Here is an 18,739-nt window from a genome sequence, read left to right as displayed (position 1 = left end):
TTGATTCCAACACGAATCGGGTCTGTTCCGGGCCTTATTCATGCCTCCATTTTGGTCATTAATCCTTTATAGTGTCCCAAGTTTATGGTATGCTCTTAGTAATATTGGACATTAAGGACTTAAGTTTGCATGATTAATTACATTGAACTTGGTTTATACTAACTAATTAATCTTTGCTGGCTGGCGTGACATCTGGTAGTGGTCAGTCATACAAGGATAATGGTGGACAGATGGTCAGGTCCTATGGCCCATGTATCCACGTGGATCAGAGTTTGGGGAAAACGTTTTTTTTTTTTTTTTTGCGGTACGCGGGCCTCTCACTGTTGTGGCCTCTCCGTTGCGGAGCACAGGCTCCGGACGCACAGGCTCAGCGTCCGTGGCTCACGGGGCCCAGCCGCTCCGCGGCATGTGGGATATTCCCGGACCGGGGCACGAACCCGTGTCCCCTGCATCGGCAGGTGGACTCTCAACCACTGCACCACCAGGGAAGCCCAACAGGGTTTTTTTTTTGCTCAGAATCTCTAGACAGGTGGGTTTGATTAGTCATTCTCAGATCCTGTGTTGGATGCATGGGTCTTTGAGGGTTAGAGCTGAATGACAGTTAGGGATTGCTTTGGGCACACTGTCTAAGATAGGAAGCTGTGGAATAGCTGCCTTCACTGCCTTCAAAGCCAGAAAACCTGGCTTCAAACCTCAGCACTGCTGCATTTGAATGACCTTGGATAAGTTATTGCATCTCTTTGACCTGAGTTTCCCCCTCTGTTAAATGGAGATAATTCTACTACTCTTAAGAATGAGATTTTGTATTTGCGTGTGAAAGATCCTGGCGTATCATAGGCGTGGAATAGGTGCCTTGGTCTGACTTTTAAAGAGGCACGTGTGCATCCTGGAAAAGGAGTCAGCGACATTGATTCTCAGGGACGGATGTGATGCTAAAGGACTCATAGGAGAAGAGGCCCATGTCTGTTTTCTCGAACTGATTTAAGGAATCTCTGTGCTGAGCGAGGCATCCTCTTCCATTCCTCGTCTTTCTAATGACCAGGCAGAGATGGTCCAGAAGTAGTATGTGTCATTTCTACCCACAGAGTTGGATAGCACTCAGTGACCTGGCCTCACCCTAGCTCATGGGGGCTGGGAAGTGCAGGTCCTGGCTGGGCTGTCACTTCCCAGAGACATGTTCATTCCGTGGAGGTGCAGGAACACACTTCTTTGGTGATCTGTAAGCTGTCATTGACAAAAGTAGTAAATGCAGAAGGTCCAAGAGTCATGGAATAATGGGAAGTAAGGGGAAAGGGCAAAAAATGCTGGTTAATCTACCAAAAGCATCTTGCTGCAGTAATAAACAGAGCTGTCTGTCTCTAGAAACTGGCCTTTTAGCCACCCTCATAAATAAGTCAATTTTAAAGTCAATTCTCTGGGAGTAGTTAAAAACCACTTGACAACCATTTGATCTCTCATTCATGGCAAGCATTTCATTGCAGTTTGGGACATATCTGCTGGGCACAGTGGGACATACCTGTAGAAAAAGGAATTTTGGCTCTGATAGGATTTGTAAGGTAGGCATATTTTTCTTCCTATTTATCAATCTGGGAAATTGATAGAAGACATTTAAAAGCCTTGGTTCAAGGTTACATGGCAGATTAATAGACTGTCAGGGAGCTGGACCCAGGAGTCTAGCAACGCCAACCGCAGCCCTGGGGACCCATTCAGTACGTGCATAAAACTAGGCTCCACTTTCCAACTCCAGCACCTGCAGTCAAAGGAAGTCCTTTTGTGACTCTGGCCATGAAAGTAAATAAATGCCTTCTTCACCCCCTGCCCCGCCTCCCAAGCTTCTTTTCATATTGGGTTGCATTACTTTTGTGGAAAATAACTTGCCATTTAACTGTGCTGTGTGGCTGGAAATTTTGAGCTGCTTCCTCCATGTAATTCCCTAGGAAAATGAGCAGTGGCTAGAGCCAGAACCTGCATAGCAGGCACACGCACGGTCCGGGCTGGGTGTACGCCTTCTGTTTCCCCTCCTTCCAGGTCCAGTGTTCATAAATAGCATTCTGTATTCCTGGACACACCACTTTTCTTCATGCCCTCCCTATTAAGAGTTGAGTTAAAATGGAGCTTTCTTTAATGATAGTTGATGAAAGCAGTTTCACAGAATCAATTTCAATTTTAAGAGCACCTTGAGGATTACGGGGAGTTTGTAAGTTTTATTGTATTGAATTAATAGGCGTTTCTGAAGTCAAGAGTCTGGAGTTCAGACTGTCAACTTTTTTTTCCCCCCTCTTGGCTTCACTTCAATGATCATAATAGAAAGAATGATCTTTTTTTTTTTTGAAAGAATGATCTTTAAATGAAACTTCTGAACGACGTGCCTTGCCGATGGATGGTCCTCGTGGAAATACCGTCCCTTTTGGCCATTAGAGTCTGCAGCCATTTAAAGTTGATGGTCTAGATTCGTATACAAAGTTTTCAAGGAACCGGGTCTTTCTTTTGGAGCTATTGCTTGTATTTTCTACTCAGGGGGTAAAGGGGCAATCATGTTCGAGCGTACAAAACTTATCCTTTGGCTCACCTGTCCTGAGGATTGGTACTTGAGGATAGAAAGTGACACGGTTCTCTCTTTGACTGATAAGTGCTGCTGCAGACCTGACGCTGTAATAGTACACAATGCAGTCCTTTGTAGAAGATTCTTCTGGTGATTTGGTCTTGTTGCCTTGGACTTATGGTGAGAAGGGATTTTGTGACCTGTTTTGAGATCTTCAAGGTCATCTGAGATTCCAAACTTGCTTGTGCATTGGAATCATTTAAGCAATTTTTTTTTAAAAAAAGAAAACAGATTATTTAGGCTCTACCCCTATATACTAACTCTGAATTATTTGCGGGGAGGGGGGTGGCTCTGGGGGATTCACATATTTTTTAAAACGTGCCTCCGGGAGACTCCGATGTAGTCGGTTCCTTCCATTTGGGAATCGTGTTGGTTATTCTGTCTGTTCCTTAGGTCCAGGCTCTGCCCTTCTCTTTGCTCCAGGATGCTGACTCCGTCGGGGAGATCTCTTGCTCTCTGGCTTCTTGAATTTGACCAGGAGACAGGAGGGCAGGAAGGTGGTACAGGCAGGGCATACTTTCTCCTGACTCCCCTGTGGCATCTCCTTGGGCTAGCTGTGGCCTATACTGAAGACACTGCTCCTCTCCCACTGGCAGTCTTCCATACTGTCTTCTTGCACGTTCCCATAACCACTCTCTTTCCTCACCTCCTTGGGCCTTGGGCTGGGAGAACTGGCCTGTGTGTTGGCCAGAGGGGCTGCACTACAGCCTTGGGTGTCCCTGCGCCCTGCCCACCATCTTGTGAATGTGAGGTCATTCTGAACTTACCTTAAATTTGAGTGGCCATCTGCTTTCTGCTGGGACCTTGAATGGTATAGGAATCACTAGAAAACTTGACTTTCTAAGTCAGCCCTCCTGTTCTGAAAGAGCTACTGCTTCTTTAAAGGTGCCTGGTAGAGCCCAGACTGCGGGCTGAAAGTGAAAGGACCGGGAGGAAGCCTGATTCCCCTGCAAGAGGCAGTGCTGCAATGACAGGCAAGGCACAAAGCCATCACTTCCTTTCAGTGGGTTTGAGATGTTTCCTTTACCCTTAGGGAAACTCCTCTAAGTGAATGATGTCTTTGCTTCTTGGAAAAATATCCAGACATTTGTCCTCCTGCTTCCCCCTCCCTTTTATGAGCACCACACTTGGGTCTGTTGTAGGTTTCCCATCATTCCGTGGAGGCCTCTGTGATCAGCAGCCCCCTCCACGCGGAGGCGAGATTAGGGTAAACCTCGAGCCATCCAGTGCAGGGTTTCTTCTGGGGGTCCCGTCAGCTAATCCTACTTTACAGGGAAATGTCACCCAGACACACGTGACCGGTGCTACCCAGATGCGGTGTGAGTGCTGGTTAACACCTTTCAAAGGATTGCACGCTGGCTACTTTGTTTGACAGCAGTGCAAGAGAATGCCCACTGGATGGCTGCTGCCTTCTCGGGTTTGGCTTTCTAGGAAGAGAAAGGGAGGCCTGGGAAATGTGACCTTGAATTTGGGGTCCTGCCTGTGTCAATTAGCACCCAAGGTAATTTGAAACCAGGTAGTTGAGAACCACCTTGCCGCTACCTCAAATCTCAGTCTTACTGTAGAAATAAAGGTGTTTCATCTTTTACTGACTTCTTAGTTTCCTCTGAGGACGGAACATTGCTTAGTTTGTTGCTGAGTAAAACTCAGTTTCTGACAGAGCATAAAAGGAAGTTCAACTCAATTTTTGACTATACATTAGATGTAACACTTTCCTCAGGAGAGAAGTTCAGGTTCTTAATCTGCCTTGAATAGCCAAATTGACTCAGGAGGCTGTGAAGACATGCGAAAATAATCTTTTCTAACCAACCTACAAAAATAACACCAGTTACTTCAGGCAAGAAAGTCAGCCTAGTTTTATCATTTTAATAGACTCTAGGGAAGCCTTTAAAGTTTCACAAGAGTTACTGTAGCTTTTTAGTGTTTTCTTTTTTAAGTTTGGGAACTCGGTGTGAACTTTCACTGTTCGGTGCCCCTGGGGCGTGTGATAATGGAGGTGTTAACAGGAATTGTTTATTCAGAAGCTGGGGCCAGGCTCATTCTGACTCTGCAGCAGTGTAATTGTCATCTTCTGTGACAGTGAAATGGACCCGATCAAGGCAGAGTGTGCCTGCTGCAAAGGACACACAAGATGCACTAGGCGGGGGATGGGGGGTGGGAGGGTGGGTGGAGAGACTATTCCAATTTCTATTTATGTTTATTTTCCCTAGAAAAACTAGAAAGAAACTGAGTTCTACTAATGCACAATGCATGGACTGTCACTGGCACCTTCCTGTGGCCTGAACAGTGTCACATTCTTGTTGGAGAAGGGAAGTGTCTTGTTGGAGAAGGGAAAGCTGGAGTTTCTCAAGGGGTTGTGGTGACCCCTTTCTTTGATATGTGGTGTGATGGTGGATGGCAGTTCTCATGTGTCAGGGAGAGAGGATTTGTGGATGATATCTAGTCTCACATAATGAACACGTGCCTTTAGGAGATATCTGCAGTGATCATGGGTGGAAGGTAATAATAAGGCAAGAATAAGTGCACAAGAAGAGAAGCAGCAGTGACAGTCCCACTTCTAGAACTATATCTCTTTTTTAATTTTAATTTTTTTCATTAAGATACTTTTTTTGGTAGCAGTTTAAGATTCACAGCAAAATTGAGGGGAAGGTACAAAGATTTCCCCTATGACCCTTGCCCTCACACATGCACAGCCCCACCCCTATCGATGGCCCAGTCGGAGCTGTGTGTTTGTTACAACTGATGAACCTACATAGACACATCATAATTACCCAAAGTCCATGGTTTACATTAAGGGTCATTCTTTTTTTCTTTTCCCCCTGTGCTATATAGTAGGTTCTCATTAGTTATCTATTTTATATATAGTAGTGTATATATGCCAATCCCAATTTCCCAATTTATCCCACCCTCCCTTACCCCCTTTGGTGTCCATACGTTTGTTCCCTACGTCTGTGTCTCTATTTCTGCTTTGCAGATAGGTTCATCTGTACTATTTTTCTAGATTCCACATATATGCATTAATATACGATATTTGTTTTTCTCTTTCTGACTTACTGCACTCTGTACGACAGTCTCTAGGTCCATCCACGTCTCTGCAAATGGCACAATTTTGTTCCTTTTTATGGCTGAGGAATATTCCATTGTATATATGTACCACATCTTTATCCATTCCTCTGTTGATGGACACTTAGGTTGCTTCCACATCCTGGCTATTGGAAATAGTGCTGCAGTGAACATTGTGGTACATGACCCTTTTTGAATTAGGGTTTTCTCAGGTTATATGCCCAGTAGTGGGATTGCTGGGTCATACAGTAGCTCTATTTTTAGTTTTTTAAGGAACCTCCATACTGTTCTCCATAGTGGCTGTATCAATTTACATTCCCACCAACAATGCATGAAGGTTCCCTTTTCTCCACGCCCTCTCCAGCATTTATTGTTTGTAGATATTTTTGATGATGGCTGGGTTCATTCTTGATGTAGTACATTCTATGGATTTGGACAATGTATAACGGTATGCATTCATCATTATGGTGTCATACGGAGTATTTTCATCGTTCTAAAAATCCTCTGTGCTCCACCTGTTCATCCCCCATACCTCGTACCCACTGGTAACCAGATATTTTTACTATCTACACTATTTTGTCTTTTCCAGAATACCATATAGTTGGAATCATATTGTACGTAGCCTTTTAAATTGGCTTCTTTCACTTAGTAATATGCATTTAAGGTTCTTCCATATCTTTTCATGGCTCCATCGTTCATTTCTCTTTAGTGCTGAATAATATATATTCAGCACTAAATAATATATAATATCTAATAATATAATGTGTCTGGATGTACCATAGTTTATTTATCCAGTTACCTACTAAAGGAAATCACAGTTGCCTCAACTATCTCTTTTTCAGTGAAATTACTAAATATGTGTACAAATACAAATTTACACCCACTATCGCTAATGATGACCTTTACCTGGACTGTGGTATGTCTTGGAATACTATCTAATAAGAGTATGACGCTTTTAAGATTGGAAAAACAGACAATAAAGATGTCTACAATCTTTTTTATAGACTTAAAATAATGTGTTCAATGTAATAGCTTAAAAATTTTTTAATTAGTGTAATAGAAAGTGCTTAAAAGCCACTTTTGAGGTTCCTTACTTAGTCGTGAAAAAATAAAAGCTGCATACTGCTGGGGGAAATACTTGTTCTTCCCATGGCAATAAATACCGCTGAAATAATACATGGGAAAATATAGTGACAAGGCTTTTAATGCCATTTACACACTGACAAGTCTCAAGTTTATATTTCCATTCCAAATGCCTCTCTTGTAACTCCAGACTCTTTTAAGTGGCTGGTTTCTTGACACCTTCCCTTGAATGTAGTCTTTCTCAACTTAGCGTGTCTAAATGAATTCTTTTTTTAATGTATTTTAAAAATAAATTTATTTTATTTATTTATTTTTGGCTGCGTTGGGTCTTCGTTGCTGCACGCAGGCTTTCTCTAGTTGCAGCGAGCGGGAGCTACTCTTTGTTGTGGTGCACGGGCTTCTCAGGGCGGTGGCTTCTCTTGTTGCGGATCACGGGCTGTAGGCGTGAAAGCTTCAGTAGCTGTGGCACGTGGGCTCAGTAGTTGTGGCTCGCGGGCTCTAGAGCGCAGGCTCAGTAGTTGTGGCTCATGGGCTTAGTTGCTCCGCGGCGTGTGGGATCTTCCTGGACCAGGGCTCAAACCCATGTTCCCTGCATTGGCAGGCAGATTCTTAACCACTGCGCCACCAGGGAAGTCCCTAAATGAATTCTTAATCTCCATTCCACCGTCAGTCTTCTCCACCCCTGTAAATGACCACTACATTTTCCAAGTGCTTAGGTGAAGAGCTCTAGCTCCCTTCTCACTTACCCTATATCCAAATCTATCAGCAGCTCTCATTGGTTCTGTATCAGAATATATCTAGAATCTTATGATTTCTCACCCTCTTACCATGGCCATTTGAGTCCATCTCTTATCTGGACAGTTGAAATTTGTCCCGTTCCTGCCTTGCTACATTGCAATCTATTCTCCATGGTGTGGCCACAGAAATCTTTTTAAACCCAAGTCAGATCAATCCACACTCTGCTGAAAACCCTCAGTGGCTTCCTATCTCAACTGGAAAAAAATCCTCTGACCTCTGGTCCTCACGCATCCCCACCCTCGCTGGCTCCAGGGACACTGGCCTCCTTGTGGTTCAGCTGCACCAATCAAGCTCCTGCCTCAGGGGCTTTGCCCCTGCTGCCCCTCTGCTGACGTGCTCTTCTCCCAGGTATTCCATAGCTTACCCGCAACACCTTTGGTCAAATGTCACCTCCTCAAGGAAGTCTTCCTCATCACCTGAAATAGCTCACTCTGCCACTCTCTGTCCCAATATCCTGTTGAACTTTTCTTTAGAGTGCTTACCCTGACATATACTTGGGTTTTTATTTGCTTACCATCTGTCTTCCTGCACAGGCACACAGCTCCGTGAGAACATAATTTTGTTCACGACATCCTCACACCTAGGACAGCGACTGGCACAGCCCAAGTGCTCAGTAAATCCTTTCTGAATGATTGAATGAAATGAATATTCATTCCTTAGCCAGCAAAACTGCTGATAGATGCAGAGAAAACTTGGAAGAAACAAGTACTGAAACAAATCAAGCAGTATTTGTTATACAGCTGAGTGAAGTACAGGTATAGCTTCCCCTTCAATAATAAAACAAAGTGCTATTCTTTTGTGAACCAATTATAGAAAGACATGTCAGAAAAGATCTCAACTGTAAATAACTTTACTAGAAATAATGTTCTGATGGAACAATTGTTTAAAATAACATTTGATGGAGCGGCTGCTTTAGAATATCAAGAGGATGCTGGGGTGAGGGTACAGGGATAGCATCACTCATGAAATTTATTCACCGTAGAGTAATTTATAGTCAAACTATCGCTGCAAAGCAATCAAAGCCAAGAAGTGCACAATGAACTAGATGATATCCTGGATGCAGTTGATCTGATTTTAACAAGTGAGAGAGCTGTACAGAATGCCAGGATTTTTGCAGTACTTTGTACCAAGATGGAGAATGACCATAGACATCTGTTGTGTCTCAGAGGTTTTGCAGTTGTCCCGTTTTACAAAAGAGCAGTGTTACAAGTTTGCTAACCTTTTCTTGTGGTGACAAGTGGTTGTTAACAGTGTGCTATATAGGAACCTGACATTTTTTGAAAGATTAAAAAAATATATTTCCCCCTTCATGGAAATGATGGTGTTTTAACAGTAAGCAAGAGAATTCAGTGTTTTTTATGTGTGAAAAACCTCACTCAGTGAAAAGAACATTTTGGATGCAAATTTTAAATTTTAGCAATAACCATTGCATTATGTGGGGATAGGACTGAATATTGAATATTGTTTAGAAATTGCAGTCAATAATCTATTTTTCCATTGGGATATATACATCATTGTGAGGTACCCTCTTCAGCAAGGACAGTCATTAAATCCAAAAACATAAGTAAACTGAACTTAGAACTTGACTTTTGGCTCACTGTGTTAAACCAAGATTTTAAGAAAGAGGGAACCACACTTTTTAAAATTACACTGTGCTCACTAAAAATATTACTATCGATAATTGTTTTTTGTGGAAGCAAAACTTGTTTTGTGTTTTTAATGAAGCAGATAAAATGACACTATTATAAAACAGTTATTTTTCTTTGTTTATCCTGTAAAATTTCAATTTGGGGTATGTTTTATATATAATATGCATACCATAATAATAGGTTAGAAAAAGCATCAAATTTATAAAATAAGAAATATAGGTTTAAGGGTTTGCACTTAAAGTATTTTTTTGCTGGGATTTACTATGAAAAGATTTTGTAGCTCACTGACTGTAGATTAGCGATGTTCATATCGTAATTCCTTGGTACAGTGTTCAAAATAGTCTGGGTCAACTTTTTGAGAAGATTGGAAGCATATTTAGTGTCCAGGTTTTATCTGGGGGATCAGAGAATTTTTAGCTGATGGAAACTCTGGTTTATAAACAGTGATCAGATGTACCTGAACTTCATTAGACACATACCACATGCCAGGCACTGCACGGAGCACTTACACTCACCTACTTTCATGATCACAACAGCCATTCAGTGGGGACTGTTAATTCATTTTACAGATGAAGAGACTCCCACTCTGAAACTCCACTGTTTTACCGCAGGGCTTCTCACTGTTGTGGCCTCTCCCATTGCGGAGCACAGGCTCCGGACACGCAGGCTCAGCGGCCACGGCTCACGGGCCCAGCCGCTCCACAGCGCGTGGGATCTTCCCGGACCGGGGCACGAACCCGCGTCCCCTGCATCGGCAGGCAGACTCTCAACCACTGCACCACCAGGGGAGCCCAAAGCTCCACTGTTTTGAAGTCTGAAGTAGTTAGGACTACACAGATGGTATGGATGATTCAAATCTAGAACTCCAAGTCTAAGTGTAGGCCCACCCCCTGCCTCCAATACTACAGGCAGTATTAAGGATGCAGAATTGGAGCTCATATCCTAGCTCTGGCACTTACTGAGTGACCCTAGGCAAGTTACTTAACTTGGGGCCTCAGTTTCCTTATCTGTGAAATGGGGCTGAAAGTTACATTACCTACCTTATAGAATCGTTGAGAAGATTAAGTGATGCTTAAAGGGCTATAGCAGTGCATGATACAAGTGAACATTCAATATATGTTGGCTATTATGATCATCATATCTCCTATTTCCCCAAATTCTGCTCTCTAATTAGATTACAGTCTTTTTGAGAGTGAAGAATGGTATCTGATTTCTTCTCCTCTCCTTTCTTTCCCTCCTTTCCTTCCTTATCCCCACTACCAAGTGCAGTGTCTTCCTCAGAGGTGATGCTCACGTGTTTATTAATAATGATTTCAGTTCACCTGAACTTTCTTTTAGGAATTATTTTATATTTTTTCAATTGTGGTGAGATATACATAACTTCAAATTTAGCACCTTAATCATTTTAAGTGTCCAGTTCAGGGGCCCTGAGAACATTCATATTGTTGTACAACCATCACTACCATTCACCTCCAGAACTCTTTCCATCTTGCAAAACTGAAACTTGGTATCCATGAAACAATAGCTTCCCATTCCTCCCTCGTAAGTATAACTTAAAAAAATGTTTATTTATATTATTATTTTATTATTGGAGTATAGTTGATTTACAATGTTGTGTTAGTTTCAGTCACCTGAACTTGTCAATCCGTACACATTTATTGATCGCCACTGTGGGCGAAGTCTGCTCACCACTGTTTCGAAGTCTTTCATCTCCTATGTTATCTAATTTGATCCTTACCAACAACCCTAGATTTTAAGGACTATCACACCCATTCTATCACCAAAGAAACTGAGGCTAAGCAAAAGTAAGTGGCAGAGGTCACACCGCCAGCCGGGGTTGGAAAAGGGGTCCCACGTAGGTGCTGACTTTGCCTTTTTAGTTACCCAGTGTGGAGGTGAGTGTTTCTCTGACATGGTTACCTTTAGAGGTTGTCCTTCCTTATGGTGATGCCAGCCCGATCTCAGATCCACTTTTCAGTGGCCTGAATGCATTAAGATTCACTGAGAAAGCCGAGCAAACGGAACCCTTGTTACTTCTTGAAGAAACATTTTAATCACTTTATTTGGCACTATTCAGAGATCACATGCTATTTGGTAAGTATTCCATTATCATTAAGGAGCAACTAATGGATAATTAGTTGAAGGGGTTACACATTTAACTACTTTGCTGATTTAAAATTTTTGCTTAGGGGGGCTTCCCTGGTGGTGCAGCGATTAAGAATCCGCCTGCCAATGCAGGGAACATGGGTTTGAGCCCTGGTCTGGGAAGATCCCACATGCTGCGGAGCAACTAAGCCCATATGCCACAACTACTGAGCCTGTGCTCTAGAGCCCACAAGCCACAACTACTGAGCCTGCGTGCTACAACTACTGAAGCCCACATGCCTAGAGCCCGTGCTCCGCAACAAGAGAAGCCACCACAATGAGAAGCCCGCGCACCACAACGAAGAGTAGCCCCCACTCGCTGCAGCTAGAGAAAGTCCGTGCGCAGCAACGAAGACCCAGTGCAGCCAGAAACAAACAAACAAACAAATAAGTTAATTAAAATATGGAATCTAAAAAAAAAATGGTTCTGATGAACCTAGGGACAGGACAGGAAAAAGATGCAGACATAGAGAATGGACTTGAGGACACCGGGAGGGGGAAGGGTAAGCTGGGACGAAGCTTTGATATATATACACTACCAAATGTAAAATAGCTAGCTAGTCAGGAGCAGCTGAACAGCCCAGGGAGATCAGCTTGGTGCTTTGTGACCACCTAGAGGGGTGGGATAGGGAGGGTGGGGGGGAGATGCAAGAGGGAGGGGATATGGGGATATATGTATACATATAGCTGATTTACTTTGTTATACAGCAGAAACTAACACAACATTGTAAAGCAGTTATACTCCAATAAAGATGTTTTTTTTAAAAAAGACACTATTACAAAAATGTCATGAGGGGGACTTCCCTCATGACAGTGCTTTAGACTCCATGTTTCCAATGCAGGGGGTGCGGGTTCGATCCCTGGTCAGGGAACTAAGATCCTACCTGCCAAAAAAAAAAAAAAAAAAGACATGAATAAGTATGAACACGCTTGAAATGAATGAAAAGATGAAAAGTCTCAATGAAGAGATAGAAAGTATAAAGAACCAAATGGAAATTTTAGACCTGAAAAATACAATAACCAAAAATTTTTAAATGACTGGGCTTTGTATTAGTTCCTCATTGCTGCTGTAACAAAGTACTACAACTGTAGCGGCTTAAAACAAAACAAACATAGTAACTTACAGTTCTGAGGGTCAGAAGTCTGAAATGAATCTTATAAAATTAAAATCAAGATGTCAGCAGGGCTGCATTTCTTCTGGGGACTCCAGGGAAAAATACATTTTTTTGCCTTTTCTACCTTCTGGAGGCTGCCTGCATTCCTTGGCTTATGGCAGCCGTCATCTTCAAAGTGCATCCCTCCAACCGCTGCTTCTGCTGTAGATCTCCTGTTTTTTGTCTCTCGCATTCCTGTCTCCCTTTTATAAGGACCCTGTGATTACATTAGGCCCACTCAGATAATTCAGACTAATCTCTTAGTCTAAAGATACTAATTTCTTAGGATCCTTAATTTAATTAGCATCTGCAGAATCCCTTTTGCTGTTAAGGCCACATATTCACAGGTTCTTGGGGTTAGGAAGTAGACATCTTTGGGTGGCCATTCTGTCTACCACAGGCTCAGAAGCAGAATAGAGATGACAGGGGAAAGAGTCAGTAAACTTGAAGGTAGATCAGTAAAAAACTATCCAATCTAAACAACAGAGAGAAAAACGATTGAAAAGACGGGGGGCACGGTGAGTCTATGGGAAAATATGAAAAAAGGTCTAACATTTGTGTCATTAGAGTCCAAGAAGGAGAGGAGAAGGAATGTGATGCAGAAAAAAATATATATTTGAAGAAATAATGGCTGAAATGCTCAAATTTGATGGAAAATATAAAAGGCTCAGTGAATCCAAAACAGGATAAATTTAAAGAAATCCCAGCCTAGACACATAATAACAGCTAAAAACTAATGACAATGAAAAACATCTTGAAAGAAGCTGCAGAGAATATGATATATTACGTACAAGGCAACAGTGAATCAAATGACTGTGGAGTTTGCCTTGGAAACCATGAAGCCACATGGAAGTGGAACAACATTTTTTGAGTACTACAAAGTTCATCTAATTTACCTCCTTCGTTTTGTTGATGTGAAAACGGAGGACTGGAAAGATGAAGTGGTTGTCTTGAATCTCAAGACTCTTTAATCCCATATTTAATATGATGACCATTTTTCCACTGTCACGGTTTTCCTGGCTTTTCTGATGTGTTAATCACAAAATAAAAAAAACGTGCCTTGGGCTTCCCTGGTGGTGCAGTGGTTGAGAGTCCGCCTGCCGATGCAGGGGACATGGGTTCGTGCCTCGGTCCGGGAGGATCCCACATGCCGCGGAGCGGCTGGTCCCGTGAGCCACGGCCGCTGGGCTTGCGCGTCCGGAGCCTGTGCTCCGCGGCGGGAGAGGCCACGACGGTGAGAGGCCCGCGTACCGCAAAAAAAACCAACAACAAAAAACAAAAAAAAACGTGCCTTAACTAGCTCAGGCAAAGAGAAATAATTAAAAGAAGTTGGAGTCTCTCAAGATCAGGAGTGCAAATAAGCACAGCTGCATAGCACAGGGAGATCAGCTCCGTGCTTTGTGACCGCCTGGAGGGGTGGGATAGGGAGGGTGGGAGGGAGGGAGACGCAAGACGGAAGAGATATGGGGACATATGTATATGTATAACTGATTCACTTTGTTATAAAGCAGAAACTAACACACCATTGTAAAGCAATTATACCCCAATAAAGATGTAGAAAAAAAAAAGAATAAATTAAAGTTGAAATGATGGAAAAAAAATTTTGCTTAGACTGAAATGTACAGAATCACATACATCACGATTAGAGTTGTGCTAATAAAGAAAGCCTTCAGTTTCACCCCTCCTGGTTGGAAGTGGAGTGGGACCGCCCACCTCTTCATTTGGAAGCATCCGCTCCCAGGACATCTGCCTGCCTGCGACCAAGGTCAAGTTTTGTTTCGGGATGGGGCCGGAGACCAGGCAGTTTACCTCTTTTGACTTTTTCCAAAAAAAAAGAGAATTTCTTAGAGACTGATAGTCTTTTCCATGGGATGTCTTTTGATACAGCCTCACTCTTGGATGGAGTGAACAAATTAACTAGTATTAGGAAAAAGTCTGAACTTTGGGGGGACTTCTAATGGCTTCCAGATTCAGAAGGGAAGTTTGCAAGGATGGTATGCAGCCCTCGAGACCCCCAAGCTTCGATGTTACCTGTGGGGACCAGCCCTGCACATGGTCGCCTTTCTGACTTCACCAAGAAGGATTTTTTAAAAATTAATTAATTATTTTTATTGGCGTACAGTTGTTTTACAGTGTTTGTTGGTTTCTACTGTACAGCGAATTGAAGTAGAGTTCCCTGTGTTATACAGCAGGTTCTTATTACCTATTTTACACATATTAGTGTATACATGTCAATCCCAATCTCCCAATTCATCACACCAACACCCCCCACTTCCCCACTTGGTGTCCATACATTTGTTCTCTACATCTGTGTCTCTATTTCTGCCTTGCAAACCAGTTCATCTTTACTATTTTTCTAGATTCCACATATATGCATTAACATACGATATTTGTTTTTCTCCTTCTGATTTACGTCACTCTGTATGACAGTCTCTAGGTCCACCCGCATCTCTACAAATGACCCAATTTCGTTCCTTTTTATGGCTGAGTAATATTCCATTGTATATGTGTACCACATCTTCTTTATCCATTCGTCTGTAGATGGGCATTTAGGTTGCTTCCATGACCTGGCTATTGTAAATAGTGCTGCAATGAACATTTGGGTGCATGTGTCTTTTTGAATTATGGTTTTCTCTGGGTATATGCCCAGTAGTGGGATTGCTGGGTCATATGGTAATTCTAGTTTTAGTTTTTTAAGGAACCTCCATACTGTTCTCCATAGTGGCTGTATCAATTTCCATTCCCACCAACAGTGCAAGAGGGTTCCCTTTTCTCCACACCCTCTCCAGCATTTGTTGTTTGTAGATTTTCTGATGATGCCCATTCTAAGCAGTGTGAGGCGGTACCTCATTGATTTGCATTTCTCTAAAAATTAGTGATGTTGAGCAGCTTTTCATGTGCCTCTTGGCCATCTGTATGTTTTCTTTGGAGAAATGTCTATTTAGGTCTTCTGCCCATTTTTGATTGGGTTGTTTGTTCTTTTTGATATTGAGCTGCATCAGCTGTTTATATATTTTAGAGATCAATTCTTTGTCCATTGATTCGTTTGCAAATATTTTCTCCCATTCTGAGTGTTGTCTTTTCATCTTGTTTATGGTTTCCTTTGCTGTGCAAAAGCTTTTAAGTTTCATTAGGTCCCATTTGTTTATTTGTGTTTTTATTTCAATTACTCTAGGAGGTGGGTCAAAAAAGATCTTGCTGTGATTTACGTCAAAGAGTGTTCTTCCTATGTTTTCCTCTAAGAGTTTGATAGTGTCTGGCCTTACATTTAGGTCTTTAATCCATTTTGAGTTTATTTTTGTGTATGGTGTTAGGGAGTGTTCCAATTTCATTCTTTTACATGTAGTTGTGCAGTTTTCACAGCACCACTTATTGAAGAGACTGTCTTTTCTCCATTGTATATCCTTGCCTCCTTTGTCATAGATTAGTTGACCATAGGTGCATGGGTTTATCTCTGGGCTTTCTATCCTGTTCCATTGATCTATGTTTCTGTTTTTGTGCTAGTACCATATTGTGTTGATTACTGTAGCTTTGTAGTATAGTTTGAAGTCAGGGAGTCTGATTCCTCCAGCTCTGTTTTTTTTTTTTCCTCAAGATTACTTTGGCTATTCGGGGTCTTTTGTGTCTCCATACAAATTTTAAGATTTTTTTGTTCTAGTTCTGTAAAAAATGCCATTGGTAATTTGATAGGGATTGCATTGAATCTGTAGATTTCTTTGGGTAGTATAGTCATTTTCACAATATTGATACTTTGCATCCAAGATCATCTCTCCATCTGTTTGGGTCATCTTTGATTTCTTTCATGAGTGTCTTACAGTTTTCTGAGTACAGGTCTTTTACCTCCTTAGGTAGGTTTATTCCTAGGTGTTTTATTCTTTTTGTTGCAATAGTGAATGGGATTGTTTCCTTAATTTCTCTTTCTGATCTTTCATCATTAGTGTATAGGAATGCAAGAGATTTCTGCGCATTAATTTTATGTCCTGCAACTTTACCAAATTCATTGATTAGCTCTAGTAGTTTTCTGGTGGCATCTTTAGGATTTTCTGTGTATAGTATCATGTCATCTGCAAACAGTGACAGTTTTACTTCTTCTTTTCCAATTTGTATTCTTTTATTGCTTTTTCTTCTCTGATTGCCATGGCTAGGACTTCCAAAACTATGTTGAATAATAGTGATGAGAGTGGACATCCTTGTCTTGTTCCTGATCTTAGAGGAAATGCTTTCAGTTTCTCACCATTGAGAATGATGTTTGCTGTGGGTTTGTCATATATGGACTTCATTATGTTGATGTAGTTTCCCTCAATGCCCACTTTCTAGAGAGTTTTTATCATAAATGGGTGTTGAATTTTGTCAAAAGCTTTTTCTGCATCTATTGAGACGATCATATTTTTATTCTTCAATTTGTTAATATGGTGTATCACATGGATTGATTTGCGTATATTGAAGAATCCTTGCATCCCTGGGATAAACTCCACTTGATCATGGTGTATGATCCTTTTAATATGTTGTTGGATTCTGTTTGCTAGTATTTTGTTGAGGATTTGTTCATCTGTATTCATCAGTGATATTGGTCTGTAATTTTCTTCTTTTGTAGTATCTTTGTCTGGTTTTGGTATCCGGGTGATCACCAAGAATGATTTGCTGTCCTGTTATCTCTGGAACCTGGGTGTGTCAGTTGCCCTGCTTTCCAACACCTGCCCCTTCCGTTGGTTCCTTCAGTATTCCCACAAATGTGAGTGATTCAACAACAGCTATTCACCTCAGCCAGCCACCTCTGAGAGCAGACATTGTATTTTTCTACTTCCTTCCCGCCCAGACTTTTTCCAACAGTTGATCTGTATTTTTTGCCTGACAGACTCATCTGCTGCTCTCTTGCTCTTCCTGGCCGTTGCCTCCTGCTTCCTCAGAAGGTGAGAGCTCCTAGCCTGTCCCAAGAGCAGCTTGGCCCAAAGCCTGGCTGGGCTCGGGCTGCTCCTCTGGCTCCAGAGTAGAGCTGCCCTCTGCCCTATGTAGCGAAAATAACAAACCTTCCCAAACATGTCATGCAATTTGGAGAGGACAGCCATCATGATCATCTGCTACACCCACGCAACCCCCCATCCCCTTCTCCACAAATGACAAGGAGAGAAAAGTCAGAACATATGCCCCATGCCCACCTCTGACTCCTGGACCAAGAGCTGCAGTTTCTGTGGCTCTCTGGGGAAGGGCAAGGGGCCCGTGCTCTCTGATGGACCCTACTGCTTGTTGAATTTCCCCGTGTAATTCATCACCAGACAAGCTGCAGACATGGAAAGCGGGGAGAGGCTCGGATGCGTGCTTGCCCTTTCCTTGTCTCTGTTCTACCTGTCTGTTTAGATTAGAAAGCCACGAGGCACGTCTACCTCTGCGCTCTGTGCAGTACCCACCAAGTGTGGAAGCTCATGGAACGTGGGTGATTGATGACGGTGTTAATCTGAGTAATAACATTTGGGGCACAATCTCAAGGAAGTTTTTCAGTACTGGGTTACAGATGTGTGTGTCCTGCTGAGGAGGAAGAGACCCAAGTGATGGGCAACTGCAGGAGCCGGTACCAGGATTCCCAGTTCAAAATGCTCTTCTCTTAAAAACAAAAGGCAGGGCTTCCCTGGTGGCGCAGTGGTTGAGAGTCCGCCTGCCGATGCAGGGGACACGGGTTCGTGCCCCGGTCCGGGAAGATCCCACATGCCGCGGAGCGGCTGGGCCCGTGAGCCGTGGCCGCTGAGCCTGCGCGTCCGGAGCCTGTGCTCCGCAACGGGAGGGGCCGCAACAGTGAGAGGCCCACGTACCACAAAAAAAAAAAAAAGGCAAAGCAAACAAACAAGCAAACAAACAAGCCCTCAGCCAAGCTGTAGTATGAAGCTGTTTTAACAGCAGCACCAGTTGTGTGTCAGCTGCTTGAGACTTTAGGTCAAAGGGAGCATGTCCGAAGGCACCAAAACAATGATTATTGAGAGCTTACTGTCGGCTTCTTTACGTATGTGATCTCAAATTAGATGTCATTTCCTTATTTTGGAGATGAGTAAACTGAGCGTCTGAGAGCTGGGGTAACTTGCCCAGGTCACATAGTGATATGGACTGAACGTTTGTGTCCCTCCAAAATGCATATTGTGTAGCCCTAAAACACAGTGTGATGGTATCGGAGGTTTGGCCTTTGGAAGGTAATTACGTTTGGATGAAGTCTTAAGGATGGGATTAGTGTCCTTATAAAAAAGAGAGAGACTAGAACA

This window comes from Phocoena sinus, chromosome 18, assembly GCF_008692025.1.
Source record: "Phocoena sinus isolate mPhoSin1 chromosome 18, mPhoSin1.pri, whole genome shotgun sequence".
Classification (NCBI taxonomy): Eukaryota; Metazoa; Chordata; class Mammalia; order Artiodactyla; family Phocoenidae; genus Phocoena; species Phocoena sinus.
This window is presented reverse-complemented; position numbering follows the sequence as displayed.